The 27,801-nt window shown below is 41.6% G+C and overlaps 1 long non-coding RNA gene across 1 annotated transcript; it reads right to left on the reverse strand.

The window, feature by feature from the left end:
• Nucleotides 1–670: 670 nt before the first annotated feature.
• LOC140211791 (uncharacterized) lies at nt 671–25,808 on the reverse strand. Its single transcript, XR_011889589.1, has 3 exons — nt 25,732–25,808; nt 4,629–4,721; nt 671–754 (listed from the first exon to the last, which is right to left on the reverse strand). It is a non-coding gene; the product is annotated as an uncharacterized lncRNA (long non-coding RNA).
• Nucleotides 25,809–27,801: the final 1,993 nt, after the last annotated feature.

Consider the following 27,801-nt stretch of genomic DNA (forward strand, 5'->3'; position numbering starts at 1 on the left):
TGTCAGCAAGGAACTGATTAACTTCAGGAGGAGGAAACTGGAGTTCCATGAGCCAGTCCTCATTGGGGGATCCGAGGTGGAGAGGGTCAGCAACATTAAATTTCTCGGTGTTATCATTTCAGAGGATCGGTCTATGGGCCCAGCAAGTAAGTGCAATTACGAAGAAGGCATGGCAGCGCCTCTACTTAGAGGTTTGTGAAGATTCAGCATCACATCTAGAACTTTGACAAACTTCTGTAGTTTAGTGTGGTGAAGAGTACATTGACCGGTTGCATTTCAGACGGGTATGGAAACACCAATGCCCTCGAATGGAAAGTCCTACAAAAAATGGGTATGGCCCAGTCCTTCACAGGAAAAGCCCTCCCATCACTAAGCACATCTACATGAAGCACTGTCGCAGGAAAGCAGCATCCAACAACGAGGACCACCACCATCCAGGTCATGCTCTCTTCTCACTGCTGCCATTAGAATGTCTCACATCACCAGGATCAGGAATAGTTATTACCCCTCAACCAACAGGCCGTTGAACCAGTGGGGATAACTTCACTTGCCCCATCACTAAACTGTCCCCACAACCTGTGAACTCACTCTCAAGGACACTGCATCTTATGTTCTTGATATTTATTGCTTGTTTGTTTGTTTGTTTATTTATTTATTTATTTGTCTTTTGTATTTGCACATTGGTTGTTTGTCTGCCCTGTGGGGTGCAGTCTTTCATTGATTCAGTTATGCTTCATGGATTTACGGAGCATGCCTACAAGAAAACAAATTTCAGGGTTGTAAATGGCAACATATATGGTATGTACTGTACTTTGATAATAAATTTACTTTGAACTTTGGTCTGTATAATGTTACATGCACACTCAGCTAACCAGCATTGTATTGTGCTGATACATAGAAACTGCAATAGACAGATAGACCATTCAAGCCACATCAGCATTTATCCACCCAAATAATAATGGATTGTCATTTCCCTTCCATCACTTGTGCTTTCCAACCATCTAATCTATTCTAGAAAAGTGATATATTCCTGGCCTCAACCTTGTAATATTGCATATTATGACACAGATCACCAAATATTTTTAAATGTTTTCTGCTTTTCATATGTTCAGGCAATAAATACTGATGCCTACCATGTTCTTTGTGAAATATAATTTTTTCAACTCCCTCTCAGATCCTTCTGCCGTTTATGCTTAATCCTCTAGTTATTGACGTTCCTGCTGATGGAAATGGTTTGTGCTTTGGATTTGTATAACCTTTCAGAAATTTTATATGCAAATTTCTTTTAACTTGTGTTTGTGCTAGAATAAATTGGAAAATATAGATTGAATAATGTGATGTGCAGTAACAGGGTCCTAGGTGTACATGTGCATGAATTCTTGAAAATGATCAGGAATGTTAAGAGTGGTTAGAAATCTAAGTGCTATTTCATGTGGCAGGGTTTGAATGCTATGATCTCCTACAAAGGTAAAACTTGTGACCTAAGGGACAGCAGAGCTTCACTTCTAGATGAGCTCAATGCCTTCTATGCTTGCTTTGTTCACCAGAATGGGGAGGAACCATCGCACACCCCCATGTTTCGCAACATTCCTATGGTCCCAGTATCTGAAGATGGCATATGGGCTGCCTTCAAGAGAGTGAATCCAAGGAAAGCAATCCGGTCTGAATGGAGTACCTAGCCAAGCACTGAAGACCCGTGCCGACCAACTGGCTGGTGCACTCACGTATATCTTCAATCTTTCGCTTCAGTAGTGTATTATGCGCACCTGCTTCAAGCAGGCTTCAATCATACTGGTGTGCAAGAAGAGCATAGTAACCTGTCTAAATGACCATCACCCAGTGGCCAGTACCCATCAGAGAATTAGACATGGAGAGAGTTGGTAACCTTAAATACCTGGGTGTCATCATCCTGGGCCCATCATATAAATATAATGATGATGGCTGGTTCTTTACTTGTGAAGATCAGAAGGGAAATTCTCCATCGCTATAGGACCTTTCTTCCCACCTGCACTGCGTAGGATTATAGTGAGGATCAGTGCACACGGACTGATTCCACCGTTTAGGCTGGGGAACGCTCCACAATGGCACAGCGAGCTGTGACACCTGCAGCAACCACAGTGTGGGAACCACAGTCAATGGGGAGAAAATTTAAAAATCTGAGGTGCAAAAAGATTTGGGAGTCCTCATGCAGGATTCACTAAAGGTTAATTTGCAGGATGAGTTGGTGGTGAGGAAGGCAAGTGCAATCTGAGTATTCATTTTAAGTGAAATAGAATATAAAAGCAAGGATGTAATGCTGAGTCTTTATAAGCCTTTAGTGTAGCCTCACTTGGAGTATTGTGAACAATTTGGGGCCCCTTATTTAAGAAAAGATGTGCTGACAGAGAGGGCTCAGAGGAGGTTCACGAGAATGATTCTTTGAATGAAAGGCTTATCGTATGAGGAATGATTGATGGCTCTGGGCCTTAACTCGCTGGAATTTAGAAGAATTGGGGGGGGGCGCGGAATCTCATTGTCTGTCGAATATTGAAAGTTCTAGATAGAGTTGATATGGAGGGGATGTCTTCTATGGTTGGGGAGTCGGGGAGTCAAGGACCAGAGGACACAGCCTCAGAAAAGAGGGACATCCATTTAGAACAGGGATGAGGAGGAATATCTTTAGCCAGAGGGTGATGAATCTCTGGAATTCATTGGCACAGGTGGCTGTAGGAGCCAGGTCATTGGGTGCATTAAAGCTGGAGGTCAATACGTTCTTGATAAGTCAGGGCTGAAAGATTACTGAGAAGGCAGAAGAATGGATTTGAGAGGGAAATGAATCAGCCATGATAAAATGTTGGAGCAGCCTCGATGGGCCAAATGGTCTAATTCTGCTCCTATGTTTTAAGGTTTAGAAAAATTAATAGGGGGATGCTCTTCCTATTAGTTGATGCTTCACCCACCAGGAGACAAAGGTTTAAGATTGTTAGGCTAAAGATACAAGGGGGAAGAAAACTAAGATCTTTTTGCACAGCATAATTGGGATCTGGAATACACTTGTTGAAAGGGTGGTGGTGTAAATGAAATCAATTAGTGCTTTCGATTCTTCCTGACTCATCTATCACCCAACAGCATGAACACTGAATTTTCCAATTTCAGGTAACCCTTTAAACTGTGTTTCCCTCTATCCTTTTGATACAACCCCTGTTCTCTTTCTTTTTGCTTTCTTTCCCATATTATCCCCCCTCCAGTCCCTATCACCCATTTTGTCCCCATCCATCTAGTAACTACACACTTCGCCCACTGGACCTTCACTTCCACCTGGTTCCATCCGCCCATCATAGGTGGTTTCCATTATCACCTTCCTTACTGATCAGCCTTCCACACTCGTAGTTGGTTAGAGCTTTATTGTAGTCATAATTGCTGAGGACAATGAGATTGCAGTGCTATTCCATTCAGTGCAAAATAGCATTCTGGCAATTCAGTTACTAAAAACTCAGTGACTACATTTAAAATAATGTCTGAGTTATTTAGAGTGACATCTAAGTTACAACTGAATTAAAAACAAACAACTCCTAAAATAGGGCATCGTTCACATGCACAACAACCCTAGGGAAAAAGCTGTTATTCAGTCTTGCTGTCCATGCAGAGATGTTTTTGTATCTCCTGCTGGGATGGTAGGAGATTGAACAGGTGGGATGAGTCCATCACAATTTTGCAAGCCCACTGTAGATGTTCTGAGTTCCAGATGGCTTCCATATCTGGTAGTTGTGTCCCAATAATGTTCTGTGCAGTCGTGATCACTAGCTGAAGTGCTTTTGGTCGATCTTGTTCCAGCTAATGTACCATACTGTCATGCAGTAGGTCAGCATGCTCTCAATTACACATCAATAAAGGTTTACCGGCAGCTATTGTGTCTCTACTCATTACCCTCCAATCTTTGTTTCACCTTCACCCTCCCCTCCACCCACCTGGTTCCATCTCCCCATTTTTTTCCTTTGTCTGTGTCCGCCTGACACCCACCTTCCTCTGTCTCAACTCTGCTTATCCTCTGTCCACACCTGGCTCTGTGGTCATTCCTCCTGAGTCTGTCTATCACCTACTGGTCCTGGTCCACTTTATATCTCTACCTTCTCTCTTCATCCTCAGTCCTAATGCAGGATCTTGACCTGAATCATGGATAATTCATCTCCCACCACAAATCCTTCTCGACCCGTTGAGTTTGTCTCTTGCTACATATTGCCATGGTTTGGGTGCCACATTTCAGGAAAGTTATGAAGAAGTGGTTTATCAAAACCATTCTGTGAATGCAAAACTCCAGTTATGTGAATAAACCATTGACCCTCTTGGCACAGAGAAGGAGAGAAGCCATTTCTTTTTGACAGAGGGGTCAAGAAAAAGGGATGTGGAATGTTGAATAATTGGCAAAAAAGTCCAAAGTGTCATGAGGAAAATATGCTTTACACAGCAAACTAGCAAACTCTGAAATCTAAAATCTACTGCCAGGGATAGTAGTGGAGTAGATTGAAATGTAGTGTTCAAAAGATAGCTGGATTACTACCTGATAGGACAGTCTTTGTAGATAAATGGGGTAAGAGAAAGGACACACCACATGTGTGATAGGTCAGAAAGGGTTACACAGTAGGACCAACCTTGTGAAATGAACTTAAGGAATAGGAGGCATAAACCATGCTTCCTCTTGAAACTGCTCCACATTCCTGTTCAAGTTACATGCCTTCTGATGCCTGTAATATTAAAAAAATCTATAAATCTCATACTTAGTAACTGCACGCTCAGTCTTCTGGATTAAAGTATTCCAAGGGCTTGGATAAAGCAGGTTCTCTTCAAATAATTGATAGAATCCCAATTCTAAAGCAATATCCTGAGTCCTTTAATCTCCAGCTCAAGAAAAAGCCTCTCTGTATCTACATAATCAATTTCTCAGGACCTTCCTATTTTAATGAGATCACGTCATGAACGGAGTGAGTAAAGTCCAAGCTCACAAAAAGTGCTTTGTTAGCATAACCGCTCACCTCAAGGTCACAGTGAGTCTACACTGCACTGTTATCAAGACAAGTACACCTGATGCTAAGTATAGAAACTAAAGCAGCACACGTTACTCCAAATTAAGTCTCACCAAAGCCACGTAAAATATCAGCAAGACTTCTGGAGTTTTACACCTCACTGTCTATCAAAGCCAATGTACCATCTGCCTTCCAGATTCACAAACAAGAGAAAATCTGCAGATGCTGGAAATCCACACAATGCACACAAAGTGCTGGAGGTCACTCTCAGTTTGGAGGAGCAACACCTTATATTCCGCCTGGGTAACCTTGAACCTGATGCCATGAACATCGATTTCTCGAACTTCCAGTAATGAATCCCCCCCCCCATCTTTACCATTCCCCATTCCCATTTCCCTCTCTCACCTTATCTCCTTGCTTGCCCATCGTCTCCCTCTGGTGCTCCTCCCCCTTCCCTTTCTTCCATGGCTTCTGTCCTTTCCTATCAGATTTCCCAAGTTCCAGTCCTTTATCTCTTTCCCCAATTGACTATCCAGCTCTTTACTTCACCCCTTCCCCTTTCCTGGTTTCACCCATCACCAACCACCTTGTATTTCTTCCTCCCCTCCCCTCACCTTCTTACTCTGACTTCTCATCTTTTTTCTCCAGTCCTGATGAAGGATCTCAACCTGAAACGTCAACTGTTTACCCTTTTCCAAAGATGCTGCCTGGCCTGCTGAGTTCCTCCGGCATTTTGTGTGTGGTGCCTTCCAGATAGCTTGTTTTTGCCTGCATGGTTTTAACTCATGAACTAGCATGAGTTACAACCATGCTAGGTCATGAGTTACATGCAACTTTTCTGTAACTTAGGAACTAGCACTTCAAGATCCATCTGCATTAGTTACTTCCTAAAAACAAACCTATTTTTCACAACACAAAAAAAAACATTTTACTCAATCTGTCATTTTGTTTACTTATTTTTTTCTACATTTCCTCCTACTAAGTGACTTGTATCTTACAGCCAACATTTTTTAAACATTTATTTTCATGGCTGTTGGCAGCAACATTAACATTTATTGGCCATCCTTAAATTTCCTTAACCTGCAACCTCCTGGTGAAAGTATTCTTTTTTTAATTTTATTTTGATATACAGCCCTTCGAGCTGCACTGTCCAGCAACGCCCCAACAACTGCTATTTAACCCTAATCTAAAAACAGTGCAATTTACAAGGACAAATTAACCTACCACAGTGCTGTAGGGCAGGAAATTCGAGGAGTTAGATTCAATGTTGAAGGGTTGGCAATACTTTATACTTTTACTTTATACTTTATTGTCGCCAAACAATTGATACTAGAACATAAATCATCACTGCGATATTTGATTCTGTGCTTCCCGCTCCCTGGATTACAAATATTAAATAATAAAAATATTAAAAATAGTAAAAATCAGCAAATATTAACAACTTAAATTATAAATCATAAATAGAAAGTAGAAAAATGGAAAGTAAGGTAGTGCAAAAAAACCGAGAGGCAGGTACGGATATTTGGTGGGTACGGCCCAGATCCGGGTCAGGATCCGTTCAGCAGTCTTATCACAGTTGGAAGGAAGCTGTTTCCAAATCTGGCTGTACAAGTCTTATATATATTTTCCAAGTCAGCTCAATGGTACAGCAGGTAGTGCTACTTTTCTGTAGCTCCAGCGAACTGGCTACCCACGTGGAGTGCACATGTTCTCCGGGTGAGTTTCCTTGGGTGCTCGGGTTTCATCCCCCATTCCACAAACCTGCTGGCTAGAAGGTTAAATAATTATGGTTAAGTTACCCACAGTGTAAATGTATGGCAGGAGGATCAGAGGAAAGTGATGAGCAAGCGAGAGAGAATTGGTTTCTGGAAATTCAGTAGCAGAAGGGGATCATTGGGATTGCTCTGAGAGCTAACATAGACTTGATGGGTAGAATGTTCTCCTGTGCCATAGGGAAATGTGTGAAAACTATATGGTACACAGCTTGTACCACTTTAAAAAATGTGAATTGCAAATTGAATGGGAATCAGCTAATAATGGTGTTCCCTTGCATCTGCTGTTCTTGGTAGTTGAAGTAACAGGTTTGGAGGTCTTTTAGAGTGGCTGCAATGCAATTTGTATCTGGTGTACAAACAATCACTGTGTACAGATCATGGAGGGAATGACTGTACAAGGTGGATCACGGGATACCATATGTACAGGCTACTTTATCTGGATGAAATTGAGCAGCCTATGTTTATTTCAACCTGCTTTGTCCCTGTAATGAGACCCTGTAAAGGGATGGTGAAGCAGGAGCTTTATTCTCTTTCTGACCCTTGCTCCACCTGCCGGGTGCAGATACATCTCCACTAGCCTGCAAGTCGGCCTCGGTCAAGGAGTAGCACCTGTTTAGCGCCCCCGCCCCCCCCCCCCAATCAGGGTCACATAAAGCCATGGGAGCAGATGGTGGATGGTCGTATGAGCAGCTGATGCATATCACAAGCCTGGTTTTATGATCACAGAAGCCAGGCAGACAATCTCTGAAGAGTATTGATAATGGCTGGAGTCAGCTGTCTTGTAAAGACACTGCCCAGAAGAAGGAAATGGCAAACCACTTCCGTAGAAAAATTTGCCGAGAACAATCAAGGTCATGGATAGAGAAGGAAGACCATGATGGCCCTCTTCATATGACATGGTACATAATGATGATGATTTATCAAAAAGGGTAGTAAATACAGTATTCAAAGTGTTACATCTGAATGCATAGAGTATGAGAAATAAGGTGGATGATCTTGTTGCACTATTATAGATTGTCAGGTATGATATTGTGGCCATTGCTGAATCATGGCTGAAGGATGTTTGTAGTTGGGGGCTAAACATCCAAGATTACACATTGTAATGGAGGGATGGAAAGATAGACAAAGGAGATGGTGTGGCTCTGCTGTTAAAGAATGCATCAAATCAGTAGAGAGATATAACATAGGATCGGAAGATGTTGAATCATTATGGGTTGAATTAAGAAACTGTAGGGGTAAAAGGACCCTGATGGCAGTTATATACAGGCCTCCCAACAGTAGCTGGGATGTGGACCACAGATTACAACAGGAAATAGAAAAGGCATAGCAAAAGGGCAATGTCATAATAGTCATGGATGATATCAACATGCACATTGATTGGGAAAATCATGTTAGTATGGATCTCAGGAGAGTGAGTTTGTTGAATGTCTACAACATGGCCTTTTACAGCAGTTTGTCACTGAGTCTACTAGGGGATCAGCTATACTTGATTGGGTGTTATGTAATGAACTGGAGGTGATCAGGGAGCTTAAGGTAAAAGAACCCTTAGGAACCAGTGATCACAATATGATTGAGTTCAACTTGAAATTTGATAAGGAGAAAGTAAAATCTGATGTAGCAGTATTTCCTTGGAGTAAAGGAAATTACAGTAATATGAGAGAGGATTTGGCCAAAGTAAATGCGAAGGAGATGCTGGTAGGGATGACAGCAGAACAGCAATGGCATGAGTTTCTGGGAAAAATGAGGATGTGGCAGGACAGATGTACTCCAAAAACAAAGAAATACGCAACTGGCAAAATAGTACATCCGTGGCTGACAAGGGAAGTCAAAGCTAATGAAAAAGCAAAAGAAAGGGCATACAGCAAAGTAAAAGTTAGTGGGAAGATAGAGGATTGGAAAGCTTTTAAAACCCTACAGAGAGCAACTAAAATAATTATTAGGAGGGAAAAGATGAAAGCAAGCTAGCAAACAATATCAAAGTGGATAGTAAAAGCTTTTTCAAGTTATATAAAAAATAAAAGAGAGATGAGAGTGGATATAGGATCACTAGAAAATGAGGCCAGAGAAATAATAATGGGGGACCAAGGAAATGGCAGATGAACTAAATGACTATTTTGCATCAGTCTTCACTGTGGAAGACACTAGCAATGTGCCAGATGTTGAAGGGTGTGAGGGAAGAGAAATGAGTGCAGTTACTGTTACAAGGGAGAAAGTACCCAAAAAAATTGAAATACCTAAGGGTACATAAGTCACCCGGACTAAATGAACTACACCTAGGGTTCTAAAAAAGGTAGTTGTGGAGATTGTGAGTGCATTAGTAACGATCTTTCAAAAATCATTGGACTCTGGCATGGTGCCAGAGGACTGGAAATTTGCAAATGTCACTCGACTCTTTAAGAAAAGAGGAAGGCAGCAGAAAGGAAATTATAGACCAGTTAGCCTGACCTCAGTGGTCGGGAAGATGTTGGAGTCAATTGTTAAGGATGAGGTTATGGAGTACTTGGTGACACAGGACAAGATAGGACAAAGCCAACATGGTTTCCTTCAGGCAAAACCTTGCCTGACGAAACTGTTGGAATTCTTTGAGGAGATTACAAATAGCATAGATAAAGGGGATGCAGTGGATATTGTATATTTGGACTTCCAGAAGGACTTTGACAAAGTGCCATACATGAGGCTACTTACCAAGTTAAGAGCCCATTGTATTACAGGAAAGTTACTGGTGTGGTTAGAGCATTGGCTGTTTGGTAGGAAGTAGTGAATGGGAATAAAAACAACAGGAATTCTGCAGATGCTGGAAATTCAAGCAACACACATCAAAGTTGCTGGTGAACGCAGCAGGCCAGGCAGCATCTCTAGGAAGAGGTGCAGTCGACGTTTCAGGCTGAGACTCTTCGTCAGGACTAACTGAAGGAAGAGTGAGTAAGGGATTTGAAAGTTGGAGGGGGAGGGGGAGATCCAAAATGATAGGAGAAGACAGGAGGGGGAGGGATAGAGCCAAGAGCTGGACAGGTGATAGGCAAAGGGGATACGAGAGGATCATGGGACAGGAGGTCCGGGAAGAAAGACAAGGGGGAGGGGGGAACCCAGAGGATGGGCAAGAGGTATATTCAGAGGGACAGAGGGAGAAAAGGGAGAGTGAGAGAAAGAATGTGTGCATAAAAATAAGTAACAGATGGGGTATGAGGGGGAGGTGGGGCCTAGCGGAAGTTAGAGAAGTCGATGTTCATGCCATCAGGTTGGAGGCTACCCAGACGGAATATAAGGTGTTGTTCCTCCAACCTGAGTGTGGCTTCATTTTTACAGTAGAGGAGGCCGTGGATAGACATGTCAGAATGGGAATGGGATGTGGAATTAAAATGTGTGGCCACTGGGAGATCTTGCTTTCTCTGGCGGACAGAGCGTAGGTGTTCAGCAAAGCGGTCTCCCAGTCTGCGTCGGGTCTCGCCAATATATAAAAGGCCACATCGGGAGCACCGGACGCAGTATATCACCCCAGTCGACTCACAGGTGAAGTGTTGCCTCACCTGGAAGGACTGTTTGGGGCCCTGAATGGTGGTAAGGGAGGAAGTGTAAGGGCATGTGCAACTAGTGGTGTTCCGCAGGGGTCGGTGTTGGGACTGCTTCTTCTTATGCTGTATATCAATGATTTAGATGATGGAATTGATGGCTTTGTTGCCAAGTTTGCAGATGTTACAAAGATTGGTGGAGGGGCAGGTAGTGTTGAGGAAACAGGTAGGCTGCAGAAGGACTTAGACAGATTAGGAAATGGGCTAGAGAGTGGCAAATTAAATAATGCGTTGGAAAATGCATGGTCATGCACTTTGGTAGTAGAAATAAATGTGCAGACTATTTTCTAAATGGAGAAAACCCAAAAGCCTAAGATGCAAAGGGATTTGGGAAACCTTGTGCAGAATACTCTAAAGGTTAATTAGCAGGTAGAATCAGTGATGAGAAAGGCCAATGCAATGTTAGCATTCATTTCAAGAAGTCGAGAATACAAGAGCAGAGAGGTGATGCTAAGGCTTGAGCATTGTGAACAGTTTTGGTCTCCTCATCTAAGAAAAGACGTGCTGACATTGTAAAGAGTTCGGGGAAGGTTCACACGGATGATTCTGGGAGTGAAAGGGTTATCATATGAGAAATGTTTATGGCTTTGGGTCAGTACTCACTGATTTCAGAAGGATGGGGGGGGATCTCATTGAAACCTTTTGAATGTTGAAAGGCATAGACAGAGTAGATGTGGAAAGGATGTTTCCCATGATGGGAGGGTCTAGGACAAGAGGGCACTGCCTCAGGGTAGAGAGGCATTCATTTAAAACAGAGATGCAGATAAATTTCTTTAGACAGAGGGTGGAGAATTTGTAGAGTTTATTACCACAGGCAGCCGTGGAGGCCAGGTTGTTGGGTGCATTTAAGGCAGAGCTTGATAGGTTCCTGATTGGACATGGCATCAAAGGTTATGGGGAGATGGCTGGGGAATGGTGCTGAGGAGGGGACAAAAGGATCAGCCATGATTGAATGGCAGAGTGTACTCGATGGGCCAAATGGCTTAATTCTGTTCCTATGTCCTATAGGCTTATGAGGATGCTGCACCTGATCTGGGAGTTGTTGACTTGGGTAGCTTAAAGGGAATTTCACTTTATATCTAACCCAGTGGTGAAGCAGACTCGATGGGCCAAATGGCCTAATTGCGCTCCTATATCTTATGGCCTTATGGTCTTACCTAAACATTATTTCATATTTGTGACAGTTTCAGATGTTATATAAATCAAATTCTCCTTCACAATGTCTTTTAGCGCTCTCTTTTTCTGAGTTTGCAAGATCCTTGTATGGAAGAAAGTGAGCTTCAACAGTGTTAACCCTTCTCAATGAGCCAAGGACCTTGTGAAACACGTTTCAGCCATGTCAGCATTAGGATTGTCTTCCTACCCAAGTGAAGGCAGGTAAAGGGGAATCAGTGTGGTAGAGGTTGCAACATGATGAGTCAGAAGTCAAATCAGCATCTCAGGAGAAACTTCCTTATCCACAGAGCAGTGAGAACAGAGATTTTCTTCCACAGGGAGTGGTTCATGTGAAAAGAATTGATGTCATTCAGGGGAAAATGAATGAAGACGGGAGAAGCAATAAAGGAGATAATGTGTGCCTCAACCCCAGCACTGGCAAGCATTAGTTAGATCGAATGGCATGCTTCTGAGCTGTGAATATCCTGAATTTCAATTAACTTAAGATGGAACTTAAGGAACCTCAATTTGCTGGACCCCATCCATTCTCAAGCATGTACCACCAGGCTTAAGGCCAGCTTCTGCCCAGCTGCCATAAGACTATTGAAAGTTTTAGAATGCTAAAGTGGACTCTTGACCTTACAATCTACCTCATTGTGATCTTACACTTTATCATTTTGGCCAAATCAATGGTGGTGACAAATCAGCATATAGGAGGGAGATTGAAAATCTGGCTGAGTGGTGCCACAACAACAACCTCTCACTCAATGTCAGCAAAACCAAAGAGGAGGAAACTGGATGTCCATGAACCAGTCCCATCTTTAAATTTCTCAATGTTATCAATTCAGAGGGTCTGTCTTGGGTCCAGCACACAAGTGCCGTTACAAAGAAAGCACGCCAGCGCCTCTACTTTCTTAGAAGTTTGCGAAGATTCAGCATGTTATGTATAGGTAAGGCTTTGACAATCTCCTATAGATGAAAAATGTCTATAGGCTGAGAGCTGACTGACTGGTTGTATCATTGCCTGGTCTGGAAAAACGAATTCCTTTGAATGGAAAAGCCTATAAAATGTAGTGGATACAGTCTAATCCATCGTGGGTAAAACCATCCCCACCACTGAGCACTTCTACGTAGAGCGCTGTTGCAGGAAAGCAGCTTCCATCATTAAGGACCCCCACTACCCAGGCCATTCTCACTGTTGCCATCGGGAAGGAGGTACAGGAGCCTCAGGACTCGCACCACCAGGTTCAGGAACAGTTATTACCCCTCAACCATCAAATTGTGTAACCAGAGGGGATAACTTCCCTCAACTTCATTCACTCCAACACTGAACTGTTCCCACAACCTATGGCCTCACTTTCAAGGACTCTTCATCTCACATTCTTAATACTTATTCCTTTTTTATTTGTTATTTTTATTATTTTTTTGTATTTGCACAGTTTGCTGTCTTTTGCACACTGGCTGTTTGTCTGTCCAGTTCTGTGCGGTTTTTCACTGATTCTGTCCTGTTTCTTTGTATTTACTGTGAATTTGCCCAGAAGAAAAAGAATGTCAGGGTAGTATATGGTGATATATATGTACTTTGATAATACCTTTACATTTACTTCGAACTCTGAATGAAAGACAAGCTTTTCACTGTGCTTCAGTGCCTGTGACAATAACAAACCAATTCCAATTTCAAATATGATCTAACCTTTTACAGGGGAGCAACATAACTTCTCAATTTTTATACACTATGGTCTGACGTATAAAGGCAATCATAGTCACCTGTTTTGTTACTTTCAGGGAGCTGAGGACTTGAATCCCCAAGTCCCTCTGTTCATCAACCTTCTTTTGTGCCTTACTCTTTATTGTATACAGTATATACTATCCTTGTTTGATTTGCTCTTGTTTGAATTAAATTCCATCTGCCATAGTCCTGCCCATGGCCTTAGATAGTCTTACTCACTATCCCCCACACCAATTTTCATGTCATTTATTTTAACCTGGTGATTTTTATGTCTTGTACTGTACTGCTGCCACTGAACAAAAAAATTTCATAACGTATGTTAGTGACTCTGATTCTGATCCAAAACCTTGATAATCATACTCCCACATTACATATATTACAAGCAACAAAGATCTCAGCACCAATTCCTGCTGCACACCTAGCAGTAGTCACAGACATCCAATCAAAATAATCACCCTTCCACCACCACCCTCCATCTCCTATCACCAAGTCAATTGTATCCAATTAGCCAGTTTACACTGTATCCAAGGTGACTCAATTTTCTTGAAACCCGGCAATAGACAACCCTTTAGGAGAACATGATACTCAACTCAAGCAGCCTACTATATTGGACCTTGTCAACTACCTTGGTAAGGTCTCTATAGACAACATCTACTGCTCTGCTTTCATTAATCTCATTTATCTTCTCAGAATAGATGTCCATGGGATTTTCCTTTCACATAGTTCTGCTGACTATCCTCGATCTTTCAAATTTACTGTACATAAATACTATTCCTTAGAGTATTTTGTTCCAGTACTTCCTCTACACTGACATAAGGCCCATCAACCTGGAGCTTTGTGGCTTATCTCTGTTGACCTTTCCCTTCTTAAACAAAAGGAACAACACTTCTGCTACCTCGTCTGTGGCTAACAACAATGCAAAAATCTCCACAAAGTCCTAGATATGCCTTCTCTTGCTTCCTATAACATCCTGAGATATATCTCATCGGGCTCATCCACCTTTATGCATTCCAAAACGTGTAACATCTTCACCTTCTTAATACTGAATGCTCCAACCAGAGCCTTGTTCATGGCTGAGAACAGTAACCATATAAACATATAACAATTACAGCACGGAAACAGGCCATCTTGGCCCTTCTAGTCTGTGCCGAACCCTTACTCTCACCTTCCCACCGACCTGCACTCAGCCCATAACCCTCCATTCCTTTCCTGTCCATATATCTATCCAATTTAACTTTAAATGACAACATCAAACCTGTTCCACGGCTAACTAATTGGATCCTAAATCAGCGGGCTGACAGAATTCAGAGAGAGCCATGACTCTTGCTTGTGATGTATATTAACAACAAGTTTATTGGTGACCCAAAAATTGATGCAGTGTGAATAGTGAGGAAGCCTATCTGTCTGCGTTAGGACAGAGTTCAGATGGAAAGTTGAACAGAACATTGGAAGTGGAATTCATTACTGACAAGGGTGGGATGATACCTATTTTGAATTCAGATTGGGGTATTATGTGGGATTCATGTTGATAGTTCACCAAAAGTGGCAACACAGGTAAAACTGCCCACTCTTACCGATTTTATCAATGCACATGTGGATGTACTGTATAACAGCTGCTCTGCGCATGACTGCAAAAAACTGCAGAGAGTTGTGGACACAGCTCGACAGATCACATCATCTCCCTGGACTCCGCCTATACTTCTCACTGCCTTAGTAAAGTAGCCAGCATAGTCAAAGACCCCACCCACCCTGGACTTCCTCCCTTCTCCCCCCTCTCATGGGGCAAGATGAGCCTTTCACTGTTTCTTGGTACATGTGACAATAATAAACCAATCCTGATTCTAGAAGGAATTTGGCATGCTTATCTTTATAGGTGGGGCATAGAATATAAAAATTGGGACGTTATGTTGCAATGTTTAAAAATGCTGATTAGGCTGCTGTTCGAGTGTTGCATGCAGTTCCGCTTGGCACACAATAGGAAGGATGTGGTTGTGCTGGAGAAGATTCACCACGTCTTTGTCTGGATTAGATGACTTTAGTTATTGGGAAGAGATTGGATAGGCCAAGCTTGTTGAGACTTTGAGCGTTTTTTTACACTAAGTGTGGTTGATACCTGGAATTTGCTGCCAGAGATGGTTGTGAAATCAATTGTTTAGGAGACATTTAGACAGGTATCAACCACACTTAGGCAAAACATAGAAGGATACAGACCTAATCCATGCAAATAAGATCAGTGTAGATGGACATAAAGGCCAGCATAGACATGATGGGCTGAAGAGCTATGCAATTCCGTGCTACACAATTCTGTGCCACACAATTCCGTGCCATACAGTTCTATGCTTTACAATTCCATGCTATACAGTTCCATGCTATATATTTCCATGCTATACAACTCTGGCTCTGTGATGTTTTCATTGTGAGTTGACTTAACCCAGAGTCCTCAGCTCTTAAATCCAGTGCGACTCTGGTTGTGCTGCATTTCCAAATGAGCAGAAATTTCCTTCAATTGAAAGTTCAAATTTCAAAGTAAACTTATTATCAAAGTACGTATATGTCACCATTTACCACCCTGAGATCCATTCTCTTATGCCCATTCACAGTAAATACACAGAAACACAATCGAATCAATGAAAAACCATCCATAGTCCATGAGCCAGGACCCCAAATTTGGGCCACCAATTCCACCTCGGTGGAATAATTCTTATAGTGATTTTTGGCAAGGTATACACCCCTAGTGCTAGAAAATATGTGATAGCATTGCAGCGGTGGTAGCTTTCTGTCATCTCATAGTGCTTTGCCTATGATAGGTTCAATTATGCCAGGTACCTGTCCCCTTACTTTGCGCAGATGATGAACCTCCCAGAGGAGAATCCTCCTGTGTATGAGGCCTTCGAGACTGGCCAATTCTCCGTGCAGCTGTCAAGTAACAACCCCTTTGGGCAGATCCCTGTGGACCAGGCTATTGAAGCCACAGTGGACAAAGACACAGACTCCTGGAGGCACATCATGGTTCAGCCTGAATGCTGGAGCTATCAAGCGTTACTACATAACAGCTGAGCACCGCAGTGCATTCCTGGGACAGTTAAGGGAGACGGAGCAAGGCAACAAATCAGAGCTTTGTCATGCGGAGCTACAGCAGCCAAGAATCCAGAAAGATGAGGAAGCAGCTTCAGCTGTGATTAGCCTCATACATGAATGGGTCAACCCATTTGCAGCGAAGTGGGACCTCATTAGCGTCTCTACGGCAAAGGCAGCCCCCAAGGACATTGCCTCCGACCTGATGAAGGCATATGAGATTGGTGAGCAATGCTATGCAACCTTCAAGGATGAGAGACTAGAGGAAGACCCACCAGCAAAGAAATTCCATGACCCAATGAAAACCAACAAGCTGAAAACATTCAGTGATATGTGTAAGAAGAGAGAAGTGAAATCAAATGGGAGGGCGATCATCTTGAAAGCAGACAGGTCTTTGTTTGGACGCATCATAGTGATGGCACAAGGGCGCAGTCTACATATGGAGAATATCCTTTCTCATCCCCTTGGACCATTGCCCTGGGCCCTGTCCACACCAGAAGGATCGCTGAGAAAGACAAATAAAGCTACTTTAGCCACAACCTTGCAGAAAAATGTAACAGTAGAAGAGCAACTCCCAGGAAACTCTGCTACAGTGGTTGATGGAATGAACTTGGTCCAAAGAGTAAAAGGTGATCAAGTTACTTTCAGAGATGTTGCCACAGCAATTCTGGGTATGGCTCTGAAGGAAGGCAGTCAGAGTAGCAGAATAGATGTTGTGTTTGACACATACAAGGAGAACTCTGTCAAGAATAGTGAAAGATCTCTAAGAAGTGAAGAGACTGGTCATGAGTTGCAAGGTATCACAGACACACAGATGGAGGAACTTCCTGACCAAAGTCAGTAACAAAAATAGTCTCATTAGCTTCATAGGAAGGCAGAGTACAGAGTAAAGCTATAGGAGAAGATTCTGTATGCAACTGTGAATGACAAATGTTACAGAATCATATCTCAAGACAGTGAGGAGGTGTCAGCTCTTCAGTGTGTTACATACCTTGTGAGTATCTTGTGACTGTCTTATGGCCATGATGTAATTGAGTATCTTGTGAGCATGATGTAATGGTCTTGTGATGGTGGGATGATGTAATTTTCCTGCCAGTGTGCGGTCACGTGATGTAATTTTCCCGCCGGTGTGAGGTCACGTGATGGCATGTTCCCAACAGGTATATAAAGGGGAACCCCCTGTTGTCACGCAGTTAATTTGGCAGTTAGTTTTCGTTAGTTAGTTCGTCAGTTGGTTTTGCTGCATATATGTCTCATGACGCAGTTTCGTTTTAAAGTGGTGTTTTAATTTCTATTTTAAGGTAAAAATGCTGTGCCGGCACTTTCGACAATCGCTGCGCATTCTTGCTTGTTGCACCTTTGATTTACCTTTACAGTCTAGTATTAAAGAGTGAAGACCCTACCAAAGTACGGGAACTCAAAGGATTGAGTAAAGTTGGTGTCGTTCAGCGGTTTTATAAAGGATCGATCTTATTGAATCTTCTTTCAGGAATAGTGACCTGCAACTGCGATAACCCCTGCAAGATCAGGAAGGTTTGTGCACTGTTCACCCTCTAAGAAAGAGGCCAGTTTCCTTAAACCATTTTATTTCCTTCGTCGTGAATCCTTTGGACAAGGCATCTTTCAGCTGGGATCAGCAGTAACGTCATGTCTTCAAAAAAATCAGTTTTCAGGGAAGTCTCTCCTTACTGACTGTATAAATCACTTGGACTTTCGAATTTACCACTTTAAGTCTGTGTTCGAATTTACCACTTTAAGAACTGTCCAGAAGTTCGGCTGTTTGTTAAATTGCTGTATAGCAGTTAACTTCCGAATAAGTAAGTCGTTTGTTTACTTTTCACTAGTGTTGAGCAGAGTTTAATAAATGTTCATGTTTGTTTATAAAACCTGACTCAATTCTATGTTTCATTGTTGCCGACCACATACCAGAAACTGGGGGCTCGTCCAGGATATGTTCCGATTTTGAGCTTAAGTGCTTGTTTAATTATCAATCTGATTTGGAAATGGCAAATACCCGATTCTTTTGTTTGATTGGCCTGTGGATGGTATTTGGCAGCAATGAATATTGGTGACTTTATGGAATCGCCAAACCCAGAGGTATTAGCGAAGGCGAAAACAGGTGATGTATCTGAGATTGCTAGAAGGTTGAACCTTAAAGGAATTTTGAAGGTTACAACAAAGCCAGTAATTCAGAGGAAAATAGCTGAACATTATATAAATACAGGTGATTTTGATAAAGAAGTGTTAGATGTGTTTCCAATGAGTAATCTAGAGATGCAATTACATATCGGACAGATAAAGTTGGAATTATTTAAAGCGGAGGTGGCCGAAAGTGAAGCCAATAGGAAAAGGGAATTTGAAGAAAGAGAAGCAGATAAACAGAGGGAGTTTGAGCTAATGATGGAAAAATTAAAGTCCGAGAATTAGTCCTCTGGTTCTAGGAAACTGTTTGTTGCTAGTCGGGAAGTTATATTGGCTCTTCCATTTACTGAGGCAGAAATGGATAAATATTTCCAGCATTTTAAAACTATTGCTCTGATTTCAGGGTGGCTGAAAGATAAATGGCCAGTGATGTTACAAAGTATAATTAGAGGTAAGGCACAACAAGTTTATACAGCTTTAACTAAGCAAGCACTCGATTATGATATTGTGAAGCAGCATATACTGAAAGCATATGAACTGGTTCCGGAAGCTTATAGAGAAAGATTCAGAAATTTGAAGAAATCTGTGGAAAAAACTTATGTGGAATTTGCCTATGATGAATCTGTGTGTCTTGAGAGATGGGTTTCCTCTAAAAATGTGAATGGGGAGTATAATAATTTAAAAGAGTTGATTTTAATGGTGGAATTTAAAAGGTGTGTCCCTGTTATCATAATGATATACTTAAATGAGAGGGACACTGCTACACTGCAGGAGTCTGCTCAGTTAGCAGATGAGTATGCTTTAATCCATAAGAGTAAGTTTCCTCTGGGTAGAACTTTTAAAAGAAAAAATAGCACAGAGAGTCAAAGTAAACCAGAAATTAGATCAAAAGTTAGTGAGAAAGGTAAGGATGAAGGGAAACATGTGAAGGAAAGACATTTTGGTCCTGTTTGCAATTATTGTAAGAAACCAGGTCACGTAATAGCTAACCGTTTCTGACCGAAGAAAAAGGAGAAGGAGACAGTCCCAGATGCTTGTGTGCAACATCTTGAAAAACCTGTAAATCCACAAGGTTCGATAAATACAAATGAAGCTTTGTTTGAGTCTGACCATGTTAAGAGGGAATATGATCATTTTATAACCGAAGGATTTGTATCCTTGAAAGAAGGATCCACTCTGGTGCCAATAAAAATCCTTAGGGATACTGGAGCTTCTCAGTCACTTATGTTAGACAGTGTTCTAGAGTTTAGTAATGAGTCTGACATTGGTGAGGTAAACTATATATGAGTTGTTGGGAGTGCCCTTATGCCTGTACATTTGCATAGAGTAAATTTAAGGTCAGGGTTAGTTACAGGACCTGTTAAAGTAGGACTACAACCCAGTTTACCCGTGAATGATGTTTCTCTGTTGTTAGGGAATGACTTAGCAGATGGACAAGTTTTTCCTGAAGTGTATTTGACAATTAAGCCCATCTCTGATGAACCAAAGATGGATTCTAACATGGATTCCTCCTGCATTGTAACCCGAGCTATGGCAAAAAGATTGCTGAGGTGAATGGGTCTATGCAGGATGGGTCTGCTACCCATGACTGTTCAACTCAGGATTCAAATTTTGAGGATGTGTCAGAAACGTTCTTACCTTCATTGTTTGATCTAGATTCTTGTAGTAAGTCTGACCATGAAGATTTGTCTCTATCTCGGATGGAGATGATAGCAGAGCAGAGTAGAGACCCTGAGATAGTTAAGTTAAAGGAACAAGCTCTTCCAGATAGTGAAATTGAGAAGGTGCCAGTAGGATATTATTTTGAGAAGGGAGTATTAATGAGGAAGTGGAGATCACCTACAATTCCTGCAAGTGAGGGTTGGGAGGTTGTTCACCAGGTAGTAATTCCTACAGTTTATCGGAATGAGATTTTAACTTTGGCTCATAGTATACCCTTGGGTGGCCATCAAGGTGTGAAGAAAATTGTGAACAAGGTTTTTAAACATTTTTACTGGCCTGGTTTAAGAAAAGATGTGGCGACATTTTGCCGAACTTGTCAGATTGAGGGTAAACCTAATCAAGTTACTCCAATGGCCCTGCTGCAGCCTATTCCCGCATTTGGTGAACCGTTTTTCTGAATTATTGTAGATTATGTAGGTCCATTGCCAAAAACTAAAACTGGCCATCAATATTTGCTGACCATCATGTGCACAGCGTCTAGGTTTCCAGAGGCAATACCACTCGGGAATATAATGGCTAAAACTGTAATAAAAGCTCTTATAAAATTCTTTACTTACTTTGGGTTGCCTAAGGAAATACAATCTGATCAAGGTGGTAATTTCATGTCTGGATTGTTCCAACAGGTAGTTTATAAACTGGGAGCCAAACAGATTACCTCATCTGCATACCACCGAGAATCGCAACGAGCCTTGGAGAGGTTCCATTCTACGCTCAAGACTACAATTAGGATGTATTGTGTGGAAAATGAAAAGGATTAGGATTAGGGAGTACATTTACTTCTATTTGCAGTACGGGAGTCAGTGCAGGAACCATTAGGTTTTAGTCTTTTTGAACTTGTGTTTGGGCATAGAGTTAGAAGACCTTTGGCCTTGTTGAAAGAACAGTGGGTTAATAAAGAGGTACATACTAATTTGCTGGATTATGTTTTGAAATTTAAGGAAGTATTACATAAAGCTTGTAGCTTAGCCAGGGAAAATTTAAAATTGGCTCAGGAGAAAATGAAAACTTGGTATGATAAGAAAGCTAGAATGAGGTCATCTAAGCCTGGAGATAAGGTGTTGGTTTTTTTCCCGGTGCAAATGAACCCTTTACAAGCTAAATTTCATGGTCGTTATGAGATTATATCAAAAGTTAATGATGTGGATTATGTGATAAAAACATCAGATCGAAGAAGGCCAACACAGCTGTGTCATATAAATATGATAAAACCATATTATGAGAAACAGTCTGCTACTATGACTGTTGTGGTCAATAATAATGAGTCTGATCCCACTAGGAACTTAATGGATAATTCATCTGAAACTCACTTTAAACCCAACATTATTTCTCCCAGATTACCAAACTCAACCATTCTGGAAAATATTGATGAAAAATTAGCTCATTTACAGCCAGAGCAGAGAGAGAGAGAGCAGAGAGAGCAGATGAAACAGTTAATTTTTAAATATAGGGATTTATTTCCAGATGTTCCTAAAAGAACCACAGTGGCTTCGCATGATGTAGATGTTGGAGATGCCAAACCCATAAAGCAACATCCATATCGGATGAACAGGAAAAAATGTGAACTTGATGAACAAGAAATTAAGTATACATTAGAGAATAATATTATTAGACATTCTAATTCGAATTGGAGTTCACCGTGTGTTATGGTGCCTAAGCCAGATCATAGTATTTGGTTTTGTACTGATTACAGGAAGGTGAATGCTGTGACAAAAACTGATGCATATCCAATCCCTAGAGTAGATGATTGTGTGGATAAAGTTGGACAAGCAAAGTTCCTTACAAAGATTGATTTGTTAAAAGGTTATTGGTGTGTTCCATTGACGGATAGAGGTAGAGAGATTTCTGCATTTGTAACCCTATCTGGGTTATACGAATATAATGTTTTTCCCTTTGGGATGAAGAATGCACCAGGTACTTTCCAGCAGATTATTAATTCTGTGATTCATGGGTTAAAAGATACAGATGCCTATATTGATGATTTAGTTACAGGAAATGATACTTGGGAAGCACATATTACTGCAGTGGAGAAATTATTTGAAAGGCTTTCAAACGCTAACTTAATTATTAAATTAGCTAAAAGTGAATTTGGTATTGCTACTGTGACCTACCTTGCTTATGCTGCAGGTCCTGGCTTGGTTAAGGAAAATGGTTAAGGAAATAAATCAAATTCCAATTCAGCAACTAAGTTTGATGTTACAGGAGTATGATATTTTGATAACTCATATTAAAGGCAAATATAATATGATTGCTGACTATCTAGATGTTGAATGTACAATGTAATTTTTTTATGGAGTGGTATTTTAACATTTGTAACACTCCTACTGTATATTAGTTTGTAAGGTGTTGTATGATAATGCTGTGTATATTGTGTATGTTGTAGATTTTATACATTTGTATCTTTTTTTTGTAAATACTTAGTTGTTAGAATTTTGCTCATAAAAGACCAAAATTTTCCCTTATTGGAGGGAGGTGTTACATACCTCGTGGGTGTCTTGTAACTGTCTTATGACCATGTTGTAATGGAGTATCTTGTGAGCATGATGTAATGGTCTTGTGATGGTGGGGTGATGTAATTTTCCTGCCAGTGTGAGGTCACATGATGTCATGTGATGGCATGTTCCCAACAGGTATATGAAAGGGAAACCCCTGTTGTCATGCAGTTAATTTTGCGGCAATGAGCTTTGCTGCATATTCATCTCATGATGCAGTTTCGTTTTAAAGTGGTGTTTTACTTTCTATTTTAAGGTAAAAACTTTGTGCTGGCAGTTTTGCCAATCGTTGCCCGTTTTTGTTTGTTGCACCTTTGATTTACCTTTACCGTCTAGTATTGGAGAGTGAAGACCTTACTAAAGTACAGGAACCCAAAGGTTAGAGTAAAGTTGGTGTCGTTCAGCGGTTTTATAAAGGATCGATCTTATTAAATCTTCATTCAGGAATAGTGGCCTGCACCTGAGATAACCCCTGCAAGATCAGGGTTTGTGCAGTGTTCACCCTCCAGGAAAAAGGTCAGTTCCATTAAGCTGTTTTATTTCCTTCGTCGTGAACCCTTTGGACAAGGCATCCTTCGACTGGGATCAGCAGTAATGTCACGTCTTCAAAGAAATCAGTTTTCAGGGAAGTCTCTCCTTACTGACTGTATAAATCATTTGGACTTTTGAATTTACCACTTTAAGACTGTGTTTGAATTTACCACTTTAAGAACTGTTCCAGAAGTTTGGCTGTTTGTTAAATTGCCGTACAGCAGTTAGCTTCCGGCTAAGTTAGTCGTTTGATTACTTTTCACTAGTGTTAAGCAGAGTTTAATTAATGTTTGTTTGTTTATAAAACCTGACTCAATTTTATATTTCATTGTTGCTGACCACATAACAAGTGTCAACAAGAAGAAGCAGATGGCCGTCTACTTCTCCATGCTGCCCATGCCACTAGAGAGGGATACCAATCTGTAGTGATCTGCTCAGAAGACACAGATGTCTTTATCATGTCTTTAGCATTTTGTGACAAGATTGAGTCCCCATTGTTCCAGAAGTGTGGCACTAGAACCCGTACAAGGCTTGTAGACAGCAGGAAGGTTGCTGCCACTGTTGGCATAGAGGTTTGTAGGGCTCTCATCGGGTTTCACGCATATACAGGATGTGACACTGTAAGGGCTTTTGCAGGCAAAGGGAAGACAAGTGCCCTAAAACTTCTGACCAGCAACAGGGAAACTCAGGACACATTCTTAGAGTTGGGTCAGGAATGGAACCTCTCCCCAGAACTGATGGACAAACTGGAGGCATTTACATGTCTCCTGTATGCCCCAAAAGCATCGACCACCAAGGTCAATGAGCTCAAGGTCAAGGTGAATCAAAAGTCATCAACTCCCACCATGCAAGGACTACTTAACAAAAGATGCACAGCCAGCCAACTACCAGGCTGGTATATGGAGAAGATGTTTGGAGAAGGACCCACAAGTGCCAAGCCCTGTTGGCAGAAGATGGAAGATGGAGGGAGAAGAGGAAGCTGAACAGTTGGTGGTGCACTGGATGGAAGGCCAGCCAGCACCCGATGCCATCCTGGATCTTCTGGCCTGTAACTGTCCAAAACAATGTTCACTCCCAAGATGTATGTGTGTTGCAAATGGCCTCAGGTGTACTGACATGTGTAGACTGGCAGACTGTGAGAACCAGGCATCCACCTCAGAGAGTGTGGAAAGTTCAGATGAAGATGTGGAAGACATGGAAGACTTGGGAAATTATTATGATTATTAATCATAATTAATCATTATGAAAATTTTGATTATTATGATTGCGATAAAGGTACCACTGGTGCAATGCTATCACATATTTTCTAACTCTAGAGATGTATACCTTGCCAAAAATCACTATGAGCATTATTCCCCTCAGATGGTACCGACCAACCCTACCGGCTCACTGACTAACATAACAAAGACAGACAAATAACCAATATGCAAAAGACAACAAGCTGAAAATACAAAAACAAAAAAACCCCAAAATAATAAATAAATAAGCAATAAATATCGAGAACAGGAGTTGAAGAGTCCTTGAAGTGAGTCCATAATTTGTGGGATCTGTGTTAGGGCAAGTGAAGTTGAATGAAGTTATTCCCTCTGGTTGAAGAGCCTGATGGCTGAGGGGGAACCTAGTACTGTGGGTCCTTCCTGATAGCACAGCAAGAAGAAAGCATAGCCCGAGTAGTGAGGGTACTTGGTGATGGCTGCTGTTTTCCTGCCACAGTGCTCAGTATAGATGTGCTCAATGGTGGTGATGGCTTTAACTATGATGGATAGGGCTGTATCCTCATCTGTTCATAGATGACATTATCTATTCCAGCAGCCTCAGGAGGAAAGCAATCAGCATAACCAGAGACACCACACACCCCGGCCACTCCCTGTTTGACCCGGTGCCATCCAGCAAAAGGTTCAGGACACTAAAAGCCAGAACAAATAGACTGAGGAACAGCTTCTATTCCAGAGCTGTGACCTCCATCACACCACTCCCACAGAACAATGACTGAAACTGCGAGCACACACATGTTCTATCCCAGAGCTGTGACCTCCATCACACCACTCCCACAGAACAATGACTGAAACTGCGAGCACACACATGCACACACAAGGACTCAGATATTTGCACTAACGGCACTTTGTGCATTACTGTGATATTCTGGTGCTGCTGCAACTTATTTTCTGCTACTTATCTGTTTAATACTGTTTTTCTATTACTGTCTTGTTTTTATCTACCGCTTTATTTAATTGCCTGAGAGGAAGCCAAACAGAGTTTCATTGTACCTATGTATAATGACAATAAAGATCATTCAATTCAATCCATTACTTTTAGTAGGATCTTCTGTTCAAGGGCATTGGTGTTTCAATACTGCGATGCAAACAGTCAATATACTCACTACCACATATCTATAGAAGTTTGTCAAAGACTTAGATGACATGCTGAATCTTTACAAACTTCTAAGAAAGTAGAGGCACTGCCATGCTTTCTTCATAATGATACACGCTGGGCCCAGAACAAATCCTCTGATATGATAACACTGAGGAATTTAAAGTATCTAACCGTCTCCACTTCTGAATCCCCTGGTGAGGACTGGCTCATGGACTTCTGTTTTCCTCCTCCTGAGGTCAATAATCAGCTCCTTGGTTTTGCTGACATTGAGAGAGAGGATGTTGTTGTGGCACCATTCAGCAAGATTTTCAATCTCCCTCCTATATGTTAATTCATCACCACCCTTGGTTCAGCCAAAGACAGTGATGTCATCACCAAATTTAAATATGATATTAGAGCTGTACTTAGCCTCACTGTCATAAGCGTAAAGCGAGTAGATCAGGTGGTTAAGCACACAGCCTTGTGGTGCATTGTTCTGAGGAACATTGTGGAGGAGATGTTGCTGCCTATCCGAACTGACTTGCCTCTGCAAGTGAGGAAATTGAGAATCTAGTTGCATAGTGGTATTGAGGCCAAGGTCTTGAAGCTTATTGATTAGTTTTGAGGGGATGATAGTATTAAATGCCGAATTGTGGTTAATGAAGATCATCCTGATGTATGTATATTCACTTTATGTCTAGATGCTCCAGGATTGAATGGAGCCATTGAAATGGCATTTGCTGTTGATATGGTGTGATATCAACACTGAAATGTTATGTTTATCCAGTTATGTTATATGGCTCAGAATGTTGGACAGTATCTAGTAACATGAGGAAACGAATTGAAGGAGCAGGGATGTAGTTTTTGAGGAGGATGCAAAGAATATCATGGATGAAACAAATATCTAATGAGGATAATGATTTGGATGACAGAATTGATGGCTTTGTGGCTAGGTTTGCAGTAATGTCACGTCTTCAAAGAAATCAGTTTTCCGGGAAGTCTCTCCTTACTGTCTGTATAAATCATTTGGACTTTTGAATTTACCACTTTAAGACTGTGTTTGAATTTACCACTTTAAGAACTGTTCCAGAAGTTTGGCTGTTTGTTAAATTGCCGTACAGCAGTTAACTTCCGGCTAAGTTAGTCGTTTGATTACTTTTCACTAGTGTTAAGCAGAGTTTAATTAATGTTTGTTTGTTTATAAAACCTGACTCAATTTTATATTTCATTGTTGCTGACCACATAACAAGTGTCAACAAGAAGAAGCAGATGGCCGTCTACTTCTCCATGCTGCCCATGCCACTAGAGAGGGATACCAATCTGTAGTGATCTGCTCAGAAGACACAGATGTCTTTATCGTGTCTTTAGCATTTTGTGACAAGATTGAGTCCCCATTGTTCCAGAAGTGTGGCACTAGAACCCGTACAAGGCTTGTAGACAGCAGGACGGTTGCTGCCACTGTTGGCATAGAGGTTTGTAGGGCTCTCATCGGGTTTCACGCATATACAGGATGTGACACTGTAAGGGCTTTTGCAGGCAAAGGGAAGACAAGTGCCCTAAAACTTCTGACCAGCAACAGGGAAACTCAGGACACATTCTTAGAGTTGGGTCAGGAATGGAACCTCTCCCCAGAACTGATGGACAAACTGGAGGCATTTACATGTCTCCTGTATGCCCCAAAAGCATCGACCACCAAGGTCAATGAGCTCAAGGTCAAGGTGAATCAAAAGTCATCAACTCCCACCATGCAAGGACTACTTAACAAAAGATGCACAGCCAGCCAACTACCAGGCTGGTATATGGAGAAGATGTTTGGAGAAGGACCCACAAGTGCCAAGCCCTGTTGGCAGAAGATGGAAGATGGAGGGAGAAGAGGAAGCTGAACAGTTGGTGGTGCACTGGATGGAAGGCCAGCCAGCACCCGATGCCATCCTGGATCTTCTGGCCTGTAACTGTCCAAAACAATGTTCACTCCCAAGATGTATGTGTGTTGCAAATGGCCTCAGGTGTACTGACATGTGTAGACTGGCAGACTGTGAGAACCAGGCATCCACCTCAGAGAGTGTGGAAAGTTCAGATGAAGATGTGGAAGACATGGAAGACTTGGGAAATTATTATGATTATTAATCATAATTAATCATTATGAAAATTTTGATTATTATGATTGCGATAAAGGTACCACTGGTGCAATGCTATCACATATTTTCTAACTCTAGAGATGTATACCTTGCCAAAAATCACTATGAGCATTATTCCCCTCAG

The sequence above is a fragment of the Mobula birostris genome, chromosome 18, assembly GCF_030028105.1.
Source record: "Mobula birostris isolate sMobBir1 chromosome 18, sMobBir1.hap1, whole genome shotgun sequence".
NCBI classification, from domain to species: Eukaryota; Metazoa; Chordata; class Chondrichthyes; order Myliobatiformes; family Myliobatidae; genus Mobula; species Mobula birostris.